We start from the raw sequence: 13,147 nt of genomic DNA on the forward strand, positions 1-13,147 counted from the left end.
CTTAGATGTGAAAGTTTGTTTCTGAATTCCCAATTCTATTACATTGGTCTATATATCTATCCTTGTGCCAGTACCATGCTATTTTGATTTTGGTATCCTTGTAATAAGTTTAAAAATTGGGAGATATAATTCCTCCAACTTAATTCCCCTTTTTCAAGAGGTTTGGCTATTTGGGACCCTTACCCTTCCATATAAATTTGATTATTGGCTGTTCTATTTGTGCAAAGACTGTAGGATTTTGACTGGAATTGTGCTGAATCTGAACATTGCTTTCAGTAGAATTGACATCTTAATATTTTGTCTTCCAATCCATAAGCACATAATCAAATAAATGTAAATAAAGAGCATATATGATATCATTGTCCACTGTCAGATTGGTAAAATTAAGAAAAACAACAGTGCTTATAGTTGCAAAATAGTAGCAAAGCAGCCCTTTCACACTGTATTGGAGGGAGTGTGGTGCTTCTACAGGACACTTTGGCATTATGGACTGTGGTAGGCAGAATAATGTTCCCCTAAATACATCCACCTTTTAATTCCTGGAATCTGTGACTATACTATGCTATATAGCAAAGGGGAACTAAGGTTGCAGATTAAATTAAGTATGCTAATTAGCTGACCTTAAGATAAAGATGCTATTCTGGTCCTTAAAAGTGGAAGAGGGAAGTAGAAGAGGTGGTCTGAGTGATGCAATGTGAAAACGATTTGACATGTTATTGTTGATTTTGAAGATGGAGGAAGGAAGCCATGAGCCAAAGAATGTGGGTAGCATCTACAAGGTAGAAAACACAAGGAAATGGATTCTCCCCCAGAACCTCTGGAAAGAAGTGCAGCCCAGTGAGACCTTTGACAGACTTCTGACCTTCAGAAGTGTAAGACAATCAATTTATGTCATTTTAAGCCACAAAGTCTGTGGAAATTTGTTCCAGCAGCAATATGAAACTAATACATGTATCAAAAGCCTTTAAAATGTACATAATATTTGCAATCACGGGCCAACATTAATGTCTTTTTCTAGCATCCACACTCAACTCTCTTGTCATTTCACCTCAGAAAACCAAAGCCCTGGTAAAATCCACCTCTCCTGTACTGCACTCCTTCACCAGTGCACCTGAACATAGCTGGAGAGAAACTCACAACCATGCTGTCCTGGCTCATGTTAAGTTCATGATCATCAGTCTCTAAAGAGATTTTATTCCTGCCTGTTAAATCATGCTATACTCGTCTAGTCCATTAATTCTCTCATTCTCTTAGATGACAATTTTACACTTTCTCCTATTCTAACACCTTGTATTCGAACCCCACTCTCATGAGGAACTTGTTTGCTATTTTACTGAGAAAGCTGACACATCAGAAGTGAACTTCCACTCACTCCCACATCCCATCTCCCACCCGTCTGCCTCTGTGTTCATAGACCCAGCCTTGCTTCCTGCTACTACACTTCTAAGGGTAGCTCAGTGCTCTAAATCCTTTTCCCTCTTGCCTCCTCAAGAATACGCTCTAGCAATTGCTTCATTATTGTCCTGCATCAACATTTTTTTCCCTCAATAATGGATTATTCTCATCAGCATAAAAATATGTTGTAATTTCTGCTATCTTAAAAAATGCTTAACCCACTTCTCCATTCATCTCTAGCCCCAATTCTTTGTTAATTGTAAAAGCAAAATCTAGTGATCTAGAGAAGGAGTTGTCTGTACTCACCATCTCCAATTCTTTTCTTCCCGTTGTCTCTTGAATTCATGGTAACCAGATTTTGCCCCTACCACTTCACAAAAGTGTTCTTGTCGAAGTCACTAATAATCTCATTTTTCCACTTCCAGTGGTCTTCTGTCCAGCCTCAACCTATTTATCCATCAGCAGCATTTAACACACTTAGTCAAGCCTTGCTTCTTGAATTTTCTTCACTTGCTTACAAGACATCACTCTTCTAGTTTTCTTCCTGCCTCAGTGACCACTCTTAGACTCCTTTGCTGGATCATCCTTATTTCCCCAAATCTCTATGTATTTGAATTCTCCTCTGAAGTTTAGTTCTACTTGGAATTCTAATATAGATATCAAATATAACATGTTCACATTGGAACTCCTTTAACTTGTTTCTTTCCTGGTCTTCCTTATTTGCTCAGGCCAAAGCTCTGGAATCACCTTTGACTCTTTTTTTGCACCTATATACCATGTCCAACTCTTTAACAAATCCCGAAAGCTCTACCTTCAAAATATACCAGAATCCTCCCCACTTCTTTTTATATGAACTTGTCTCTTACCATCCTGGCCCAAGTCACCAAAATTCTCTCTCTTTACTTTACTTGCTTCCATACTTGCTCTTTCTCAAGATAGCTGCCAGGGTGATACTTTTAAAATGCAAATTAAGGCAATACTTTTTAAACTATCTGTGGTAAAGGACTATTTTTTAAAATTTCCATTCCATCATGCATTGGTGCTTTTGTGAAGTACAGCACAAATGAATTACTAGAAAAATGAAATTTAAAAAAGGCATAAAAATTACAAGTTGAATTTTTATTATCAGATTCAATAGGCATTCAATAATGAGAAGAAATATAACATAGGAACCTTTCTTTAACAAGTTCTAAATGCTTGCTCTCAGCTTATCTACTTGCTTTGTCATGAGCCTGTAACAGACGGCTCAGGACTGGCACAGGCCCACAGGCCACCAGTTGGGTAGTGCATGTCAATCCAGTGACTTCTGCGTCACTCCATTAGCAGCCAAGGGCCTTGCAGAGCCCGGAAAGGCCCTCCAGGATCAGGTCCCCATCACCTCTCTGGCATCTTCTTTGGTAGCTCGCCTCCTGATCTAATCTGCTTCAGCCACACTGACCTCCTACTCTTCCTCACACGGGCCAATTGTCTTCTCACCCCAGGGCTTTGTACTTGGCCTTTCTTCTATGGAATGCATTATCCTCCAAAAGCTGCTGACTTTCCCTGACCTTCTTCAGGTTACTGCTTTAATGTCACTTTTGAGGGCTGCCCTCCCTACCACCCTACTTAAAAATAGCAATCCTCAACCTTCCTCAATAAGTTTTATTTAATTTATTATCTTTATTCCCGCACTAGAATGTAAGCTCCATGAAGACAGGGGTTTTTCTTGGTTTTATTCATCACTGTAGTCTCAGTGCTTAGAATAGAGCCTGACACATGGTAGATACTAAAAACAAATTATTGAATCAAACAATTGAATAAATTCAACTCTTAGGAATATATCATAAGAATGTTATCAGAAATGTGTTAAAAGTTAAATGTAAAAGAATGTTCATAGTGGTCTTAAAATATTTATTGAGCATATCTATGTTGATATAAAACTGTATACCTTCTATATGTCCATCAATAGGACACTGATTAATTGAATTATAGTGAGCATCTATACTTTTTTTGCCTAATAGCTCTATTCTCCTGAAAACTGCATTTGCCCATTCACATGGCCTCTGTAGGGTTGATATATTCTATGAGCTAAGTGGCATAGGAGTGGGAATTAACTAATGATCCCCTTGCCTAACATTTTGAATACCATACTCTGAAAATTATAGTCAGTACAGTCACAAGCAATGTTTCCTGCTGTGTGGAGAAAGCTATGTTGCAGTAAAAGAACATGAAATGGATCCAAAGAGGAAAGCAAATCAGGAGAGAGGAAGTTTTAGTGCTGCTTAAGCCCCTGGTTCTAGTTGTTCCTGATGTTCTACTGCATCTTTACCTTTTCCTCAGCTGTTCAATCTTAGATTCTGCAATCTGATTAATCTCCTTTTCTGTTAAAGTCTATTCACTTTGGGTTTCTGTTGCTTGAAACCAAATGCACATGCAATGGAGAGGAAGGCAGCCTTAGAAAGGATGATGTATAACAATATACATTGACATAGGAAAATTTCCATAATAGATTCCTGTGTAGAAAAATAAGTTGCAAATAATCATAGCCATATTATGTAAAGTAGCACATATTATATATATGCATATGCATATAGAAAGCAATAGAGCGACCGGGTCTACTACGCGGTGGTAGCGTGGCCGTGGCGCGGCATCAGCAGCAGTATCTGCAGCAGCCAGGGCGCCTGAGCGGATGTTCATGTCGGGTCGCGTTGTCTCTAGCAGCACGCGCACCACCCGATTAGTGGCTGCATCCACTGCGTGCGTGAGGATGCGTTCAACGCGCAGCAGCTCTTCGCCAACGCCGACGGCCTCATTTATAACGACTTCCTGATCTCGCCGGGGTTCATAGACTTCATAGTCAATGAGGTGGCCCTGACTTCAGCCCTGACTCGGAAAATCACCCCATAGACCCCACTGATCTCACGGGAGATACCGATACCGTGATCGATACCGTGACAGAGGCTGACATGGCCATCGCGACGGCTCTGATGGGAAGTATTGGTTTCATTCACCAAAACTGCACCCCAGAGTTCCAGGCCAATGAGGTGTGGAAGGTCAAGAAGTTTGAACAGGGCTTCGTCACGGACCCCGTGGTGCTGCGCCCCTCGCACACGGTGGGTGACGCGCTGGAGGCCAAGACCTGGTGTGGCTTTTCCGGCGTCCCCATCACTGAGACCCGCAGGCTGGACTGTAAGCTGGTGGCATCGTCACCTCCCGAGACATCGACTTCTTCGTGGAGAAGGACCACGCCACCCTCCTTAGTGAAGTGCTGACGCTGCGGAATGAGCTGGTGGTGGCTCCAGCGGGCGTAACATTTAAAGAGGCAAATGAGATCCTGCAGTGCAGCAAGAAAGGGAAGTTGCCTATCGTCAAGGATCGCAGCGAGGTAGTGGCCATCATCGCCTGCACCGAACTGAAGAAGAACCGGGACTACCCTCTGTCCTCCAAGGACTCACAATCAGCTGCTGTGTGGGGCTGCCATTGGCACCCGCGAGGATGACAAATATCAAATACCGTCTGGACCTGCTCACCCAGGTGGGTGCCGATGTCATCATGCTGGACTCCTCCCAGGGGAATTCAGATTGCTGTGGTGCACTACATCAAGCAGAAGTACCCCCACCTCTAGGCGATTGGTGGGAATGTGGTGATAGCCGCTCAGGCTAAGAACCTGATCAATGCTGGGGTGGATGAGCTGCATGTGGGGATGGGCTGCGGCTCCGTCTGCATCACCCAAGAAGTGATCACCTGTGGTTGGCCCCAGAGGAGTGCTGTGTACAAGGTGGCCGAGTACGCCCAACGCTTTGTCATAGCCGATGGCAGCATCTGACCATGGGCCACAAAGTCAAGGCCCTGGCCCTCAGAACCTCCACAGTGATGATGGGCTCACTGCTCGCCACCAACCACAGAGGCCCCTGGAGAATACTTCTTGGATGGGGTGCAGCTCAAGAAGTACCAGGGCATGGGCTCGTTGGATGCCATGGAGAAGAGAGCAGCAGCCAGAAAGGACACTTCAGCGAGGGGGATAAGGTGAACACTGCACAGGGCATTTCAGGCTCCATCCAGGATAAAGTCTCCACTCAGAAATTTGTGCCCTACTCATAGCAGGTATCCAGCATGGCTGCCAGGATATTGGTGCCTGTAGCCTGTCGGTTCTGTGGTGCATGATGTACTCAGGAGAGCTCAAGTTTGAGAAGTGGACTATGTTGGCCTGGATTGAGGGTGGTGTCCATGGTTTGCACTCTTTGGACAAGCTACTGTACTGAAGACAGCAGTAGAGGCTGAGGAGGCTTGACCCAGGGACTCCCCTTGGGCATAGCCTCCCTCCATAACTGAGCAGTCCACAGATTTGCACTAAGGGCTTCCCAGCTCCTTTCCAGGAGAGAAGAGGGGAGGCCCTGCAGGGTCTGCAGCCTTTCCCTGGGCGTACCTGGCACACACACTTGTATTCATAATGGTACTGCTCACAATTGCCAAGAGTTGGAAGCAGTCCAAGTGTCCTTCAACAGATGAGTGGATAAACAAAATGTGGTATACACATATGATGGAATATTATGCAGCAGTAAGAAGGAACAAGGTTCTGAAACATATGAAACATGGCTGAACCTTGAAGACATAATTGCTGAGTTAAATAAATCAGACACAAAAGGGGAGATATTGTATGTTACCACTAATGTGAACTCCTTGGACAATGTAAAATAAGTGTCTTATAATATAGAATATAGGGGACTTAGGGATAGACAGAAGCTAGTGAAGGGGGAATGATAACCTGTATGAACAGAACATGATAATGAACAGGCATGATAATGAGGGTGATCTTAAAGATACAGGAATGTACAGGGAAGACTGTTTGTTAATGGTATTATAAATATCAGTGCCACATTGAAGGTGAACATGATCAAAAGTGGTTGTTTAAAGGGATGTATCCCACAGATTAGCACTACAAATATAAATAAGTGTTTGCATCACATACTTCTAAGGTATGACACTGGTACAGAGTTAACAACAGTGGTATATGGAAAAACTACCCATTACGTATTATAGACTATTTTTAATAGGAATACCTTACCATTAACACTAAGGACAAATAATTAGGGGCTAATAAGAGCTTTGGGATGTTTTGTGTTACGATAATTGTTTAAAATTGAGAGTGACGATGATTTTATAATTGAAAGATAATGTGAAAAACTGACTGTTTACCTTGGACAGAATATATGCTATGTGAAATTAGGAATCCTCTCCTTAATAAGTCAAGATCTTGATCTTGAGGCTTGCTCCTGTGAAACTTATGGCTGTGAAAGGGACACTAAGCCTTCCTATAATTATGCCTAAAAGCCACCTCCAGAGAACCTCTTGTTGCTCAGATGTGGCCATTCTCTAAGCCCAACTCAGCAAATAAATTCTTTAACCACCCCACTATGTGGGACATGACTCCCAGGGGAGTAAATCTCCCTGGTGATGTGGTACACAACTCCTAGGAATGAGCCTGGCCCTGACATCAAGGGATTGAAAATGCCTCCTTAACCTGAAGGGGGTAAAGAAAGGTAACAAAAGAAGGTTAGAGTAGTTAAGTGATTTCAAATAGAGTCAAGAGCCTGTCATGGAGGTTACTTTTGTGCAAGCTCCAGCTAGATATTCCAAATGGCCACAGTTTGCCAAGCCTTAACCAACAGTAGTCATGAAATCCCTAGTCCCTATTTGAGATTCTATAAAAATTTCACTCACTAAGTTTATTTTTCAGGAATTTAAATCCACCAGAGTGTTCCTATGCCAAACAAGTCCTAAAACCCAGAGGCAACAGCCTCTTTAAGACCATCAAACAGATGCAGCCCCCTTCTCCATAATTTGACACCCCCTTTTTAATATGAACAAGTTAGAGTGGTAACTGCCTGCTAGACACCTCTGAAGGTTGAGGAAGTGATTAAACAAGAGGAAGGGGTGGCAACAGACAAGACAGGGTTTAACAAAGGATTGCGACTACTGAATCTCTATCTATCTATCTATCTATCTATCTATCTATCTATCTATCTATCTATCTATCTGCCTGTCTATATGCTAGGGTAATAGAATAGCTAGAAGGAAATAAATGAAATGGTGGAACCGTAACCCATAACATTCTTTGAAATTTACTCTCTAACTACTTGTTAAATCGTACTTTGAAAATTATCACTGTTCTGTATTTTTGTTACATTTCACAATAAAAATGTATATATAAAAAAGAAAGTAATGGAAGGACATATGCCGAACTATGGTTATGTTTGGGTGGTGTGATTTCTGAGGACTATTTCATTTTTCTCCCTTTCTTATATTTTATGTATTTTTAAAAATTAAATATTTATAAATACAAAAGAATAAGGGTAATTTATTTTCAGATATTTTCATTCAAAATACATTATAAATAGGAGAGAAAATGGGGAAATTATGCAAGAATTTTCTGGTACTTGACCCGTTTACTCTCTCCCTTACTTTAATAAATTTGGTATCAACTACCCCCCATACACACCACCACCAACAATTTACTAATGAAAAATTCTATAAAAATTGAAATTAGAATGTATATCCTCTCAAACGTCCTACTTTAATCACTACTTTCTTTCATCCTTTTTAAGATTACAAGACTAAATGGGACTTTCTTATAATTAAAGAGGTTAATTTTTTTTTCAGGAAAAAAAAATCAGTGAACAGCTATCATTGAGCATCTCTAATGTGAGAAGCCATGCTAGTTTTATAGGGACTCCAGAGAAGTATAATCCTGCCCTCAAGAAACTCAGAAACCAGAAGGATTATAATACAGAAACAAATAACAGTTTTCCAGACAGTGAATCCTAAATGGCATGTATACATCAGGTCTTCAGGAAAAGGAAATAGTTCTGGCAGTGATGGCCAGGGAAGCTTTGTGGAAAATTCTGGAGTCAGCAGAACAAAGAACAAAGAAGAAAGAAACCAAGTTGGTGTGTGTGGGCTTGTAGGTGCACTTGAATGAGACAGTGAGGATCTGGTTATGGTATAGAACACTGGCAGGGACAGTTAGTAGACCACTCTAAATAAAGCAGAGGGCATTAGGGTAGTTCATGACCAGGTTGTAGGAAGCCTTTCATGCCAGCACAAATAATTTTTCTTTTAGCTCTTAATTCAGGATTAGAAACAACAGCTTTCGATCATGTGAAATCTCTGATCAATTAATGGTGGTTGCTTTGAGAAGGACTACAAAGCACCATAATCAATCAATGTTGTCTACCTAGGCATGGGAGTTGAGAGTGTTTTTGACTTTACTGAATGTAATGGGGAGCTTAGATTTTGCTCTGTTCTTTTTTCATTTTGCCTAATCCTTTAAATTTTGATTCATGCTCCCCAATCTTTTGATTCCCATGTAGGTCTCCCTAACAGGTAGAATGTGCAACTTGTGTTTTGCATTCATTATGTTTCTTAGATATACAGTTGTTCTAGTTTGCTAATGCTGCCAGAATGCAAAACATCAGAAATGGATTGGCTTTCATGAATGGGGGTTTGTTTGGTTACACAGTTATAGTCTTAAGGCCATAAAGTGTCCAAGGTAATGCATCAACAATTGGGAACCTTCACTGGAGGATGGCCAATGGCTTCTGGAAATCCTCTGTTAGCTGGGAAGGCACATGGCTGGCGTCTGCTCCAAGCTCTGGTTTCAAAATGGCTTTCTCCCAGGACTTTCCTCTCTAGGCTTCAGCTCCTCAAAAATGTCACTCTTAGTTGCTCTTGGGGCATTTGTCCTCTCTTAGCTTCTCTGAAGCAAAAGTCTGCTTTCTAAGGCCGTCTCCAAAATGTCTCTGTAAGCTGAAGCTCCTCTCTCAGTTCCAGTGTGTTCTTCAAAGTGTCCCTCTTGGCTGTAGCAAGCTTGCTCCTTCTGTCTGAGCATATATAGTACTGCAGTAAACTAACCAAGGCCCACACTGAATGAGCGGGGTCATACCTCCATGGAAACTATCCAATAAGAGTCATCACCCACAGTTGGGTGGGGCGCATCTCCATGGAAACACTCAAAGAATTACAATCTGATTAACACTGATACATCTGCCCACACAAGATTACATCAAAGGTAATGGTGTTTTGGGGGACATAATACATTCAAACCAGCACAACTGTCAGTCCTCATTATTCATGGATTCTGTATTTACAAATTTGTCTACTCACTAAAATTTATTTGCACCCCCCAAATCAATACTTGTGACACTTTCACGGTCATTTGTGGACATGGACAGGGTGGCAAAAATTTTGAGTTGACAGGCTCAATCCCAGCTGAGGCTGAACAAGCTGACATTTTGCTTTCTTGTTTCAGCTTTCATGCTGTTAACAAGTATCCTTTTTGCAGTATGTTTAGTGCCATGTATTTTGCATTTTTTGTGACTTTCTTGGTGATTTCACCATGTAAAATGGTCCCCAGATGTGGTACTGAAGTGCTGTCTAGTGTTCTAAGTATCAGAAGGCTGTGATGTGCCTGAAGGAGAAAATATGCATTAGATAAGCTTTGCTCAGGCATGAGTTACAGTGGTGTTGGCTGTGACTTCGATGTTAATGAATTAATAATATATATTAAATAAGATATCTTTAAACAGAAACACAAAAAACAAGGCTATGTATTGATCAGTTGATGAAAATGTTGTGACCAGAGGCTTTCAGGAACCTAACCCTATTTAGGCTCTAAACTAACCCTGTAGCCCTATAGTCTGCATTTCTCCTAGGAGCAATGGCTGAGAAGCTGCTAATTGTTTGCAGTCACTTTAGAGAACATAAGTACTGTGAATAGTGAGAATTGGCTGTACTCATATTGCTCTGTGAAGCTGTAGTTTATTTCTACTGCTGTATGATATGTTGCTGGAACAAGTAAAGCCAGTCCTCTGACAGAATTGTCATGAAAGTCAGTTTGAGGCTTCTGATTATAATTTGAGTTCTCATGTAGTTTGCCTACAGGAAAAAGAATGTGCTTCGCATGACAAGATGAGCATTTTCAGCACGTGAGAGTCGTGCTTCTCATTCTAACTCTATAACTTGGTATGCTGATGTCTTCCTCTGGCTCATGTATGCTTTAATGAGGATGAGTATATCTCTCATGGCTTGTGAAGAACAGGTCTCTGATACCTGAAAGTGAACAGCCAGTTCCAGGCAGCCTTCCCTTAGATGATGCAGAATTTGGGCCATTTTCAGAGGTTGTATCTTCCCTAATGATTTTAATTAACTCACCCTGGCTCTATTGATCACCCTTTAAATATTTTTATTGTGCAATGTTTGGTAAATATAAAAGAAGATGACAACATAATAATAACATAATAATAAAATATATAACAACAGCAAATTACCCATGGCTTGTTTGTATCCATGTGCTTTTCTTCTCCTGCCTCTCTTTAAGAGGCAACCATTATGCTGCAAGTTGTGGTTATCATTCCCTTGCTTCCTTTAACTGATAATTTTAGTACATGTATATATCACCATATATTTACTTACTGTTGCTTGTTTTTAGCTTTATAAAAATTATATCATACTCTATGTAGGCTTTTTGCAGCTCGTTTTTTTCCATCCGTTACCTTTTTTTTCCCTTCCTCCATCCCTCCCTATCTAACATCCATCATCTATTGCTCCGTCTTCTGAACATATGAGAGCAAGCTGCACACATCCTTGAACAAACACTATAATTCACATATACAATTCCCACATACAAGAACATTCTTTTATGCAATCCCATTAAGCACAGCTAAGAAGTACAAGAGATTCAACAATGATACAAAGCTTACATTCTATATTTCCTTTTCCTTATATCTCAACTGTGCCCCTTTGAGCCTCCTGTCCTCCATCCTCAGATCCCATCCAGGGTCATCCTTGGCATTCAATTGTCATCTATTTAGACTGTCTTTTTTTTTTTTTCCTCAATTGTGGAAACATATATACCGCCTAAATCTTCCCATTCCACCCGCTCCTTAGCATTCCATTAGTGGGATTAATCACATTTAGAATGTTGTAATGCTATCACCTTCCCACCATCCATTACTAGAAATTTCCCTTCACCTCAAACAGCAACCCTACACTCATTTCTTAACTCCCATTGCCCCTTCCCCCCTTTATGTTAACCCATACTCTACTTTTCATCTCTATGGTTATATTCTTTGATAATTTCTTTGTGTCTACTGTGGGGCTTAAAATTAACCTCTTAAATCCATATCAATCTTGTTTTTCTTTGATACCAACTTAATTTCAATAGGACACATAAGCTATGTACCTATACTCCTTCATTCCCCCACCTTTATATAGTTCTTGTCAAAAATTACATATTTTACATTGAGTTCAAAACCACTGATTTGCCATTAGTTTGTGTATTTATATCATGTAGGAAGTAAATAGTGGAGTTACAATTCAAAAATTATTGACTTCTATTTGTATTCCATTGTGGTCAGAGATTGTGCTTTGAATATGTTCAATTTTTTTTTTTTTTAATTGAGACTTGTTTTATGTCCCAGCATATGGTCCATTCTGGAGAAAGATCCATGATCACTAGAGAAAAATGAGTGTCCTGGTGATTTGGGTTGTAAGGTTCTATATATGTCTGTTAAAATTCTCTATATCTCTTTCTCCTTTCTTTGTTTCTCTGTTGGTAGTGCTCCCTTTAGTATATGAAGTAGGGCAGGTCTTTTATTGGCAAACCCTCTCAGCATTTATTTGTCTGTGAAAAATTTAAGCTCTCCCTCAAATTTAAAGGAGAGTTTTGCTGGATAAAGTATTCTTGGTTGGAAATTTTTCTCTTTCAGAGTTTTAAATATGTCATGCCACTGCCTTACCACCTCCATGGTGGCCGCTGAATAGTCACAACTTAGTCTTATGTTGTTTCCTTTGTATGTGGTGAATTGCTTTTCTCTTGCTGCTTTCAGAACTTGCTCCTTCTCTTCAGTATTTGAGAGTCTGATCAGAATATGTCTTGGAGTGGGTTCATTTGGATTTATTCTATTTGGAGTTCCCTGGGCATTTATGCTTTGTGTATTTATATTGTGTAGAAGGTTTGGGAAGTTTTCCCCAACAATTTCTTTGAATACTCTTTCTAGACCTTTACCCTTCTGTTCCCCTTCTGGGACACCAATGAGTCTTAAATTTGAATGTTTTATTTTATCTATTGTATCCCTGAGATCCTTTTTGATTTTTTCAATTTTTTTCTCCATTCTTTCTTTTGTTCTTTCATTTTCTGTTCTGTGGACCTCTAGGACACTAAGTCATTGTTCAACTTCTTCTTATCTTGTATTATGAGTATCCAGAGTCTTCATCCATTACCTTTTTAACATAGATTCAAGTTTTTCTGTGTAGTTGTGGTTTATTTTCACTGTTATATGATATGCTTTACTGTGACTATAGTGCTTTTATTTTTCTATTCTGTCAATGCACAATTAAATTATTTGTTTCTTTTGTTTTTTTTTTACATTACAAAAATGCTCTTATGAGCATACTTGTTCCTCTCTCCTTGTGACCTGTGTAAAAGTTTTTCTAGGGTATATATCCAGGAGTGGAATTTCAGGATATAGGGTGTATGAATATTCACCTTTGTGAGAAAAAGTAAAATTGTTTTCCAATATGATGTTACCATTTTATAATCCCATCACTATTTATAAGACTTTGTGTCCTCTTTAATATTTTTGAGCAGGGAATGACCTGGAAAAGTGATATTTTGGGAAGATAAATCTTATTTACATGCAGGGTGGATGTGAAGGAGTAGAGGCTTAAAACTGGGAAACCCATTGAGAGGCTTATTAGAGTAGTCCAAGTCTGA

The 13,147-nt window shown here is 40.0% G+C and overlaps 1 pseudogene; it reads left to right on the top strand.

Annotated features, from left to right (window-relative positions):
* The first annotated feature begins 731 nt into the window (after positions 1–731).
* On the top strand, positions 732–5,636 carry LOC119542657 (annotated as a pseudogene).
* Positions 5,637–13,147: the final 7,511 nt, after the last annotated feature.

The sequence above is a fragment of the Choloepus didactylus genome, chromosome 8 (genome assembly GCF_015220235.1).
Source record: "Choloepus didactylus isolate mChoDid1 chromosome 8, mChoDid1.pri, whole genome shotgun sequence".
Taxonomy (NCBI): Eukaryota; Metazoa; Chordata; class Mammalia; order Pilosa; family Megalonychidae; genus Choloepus; species Choloepus didactylus.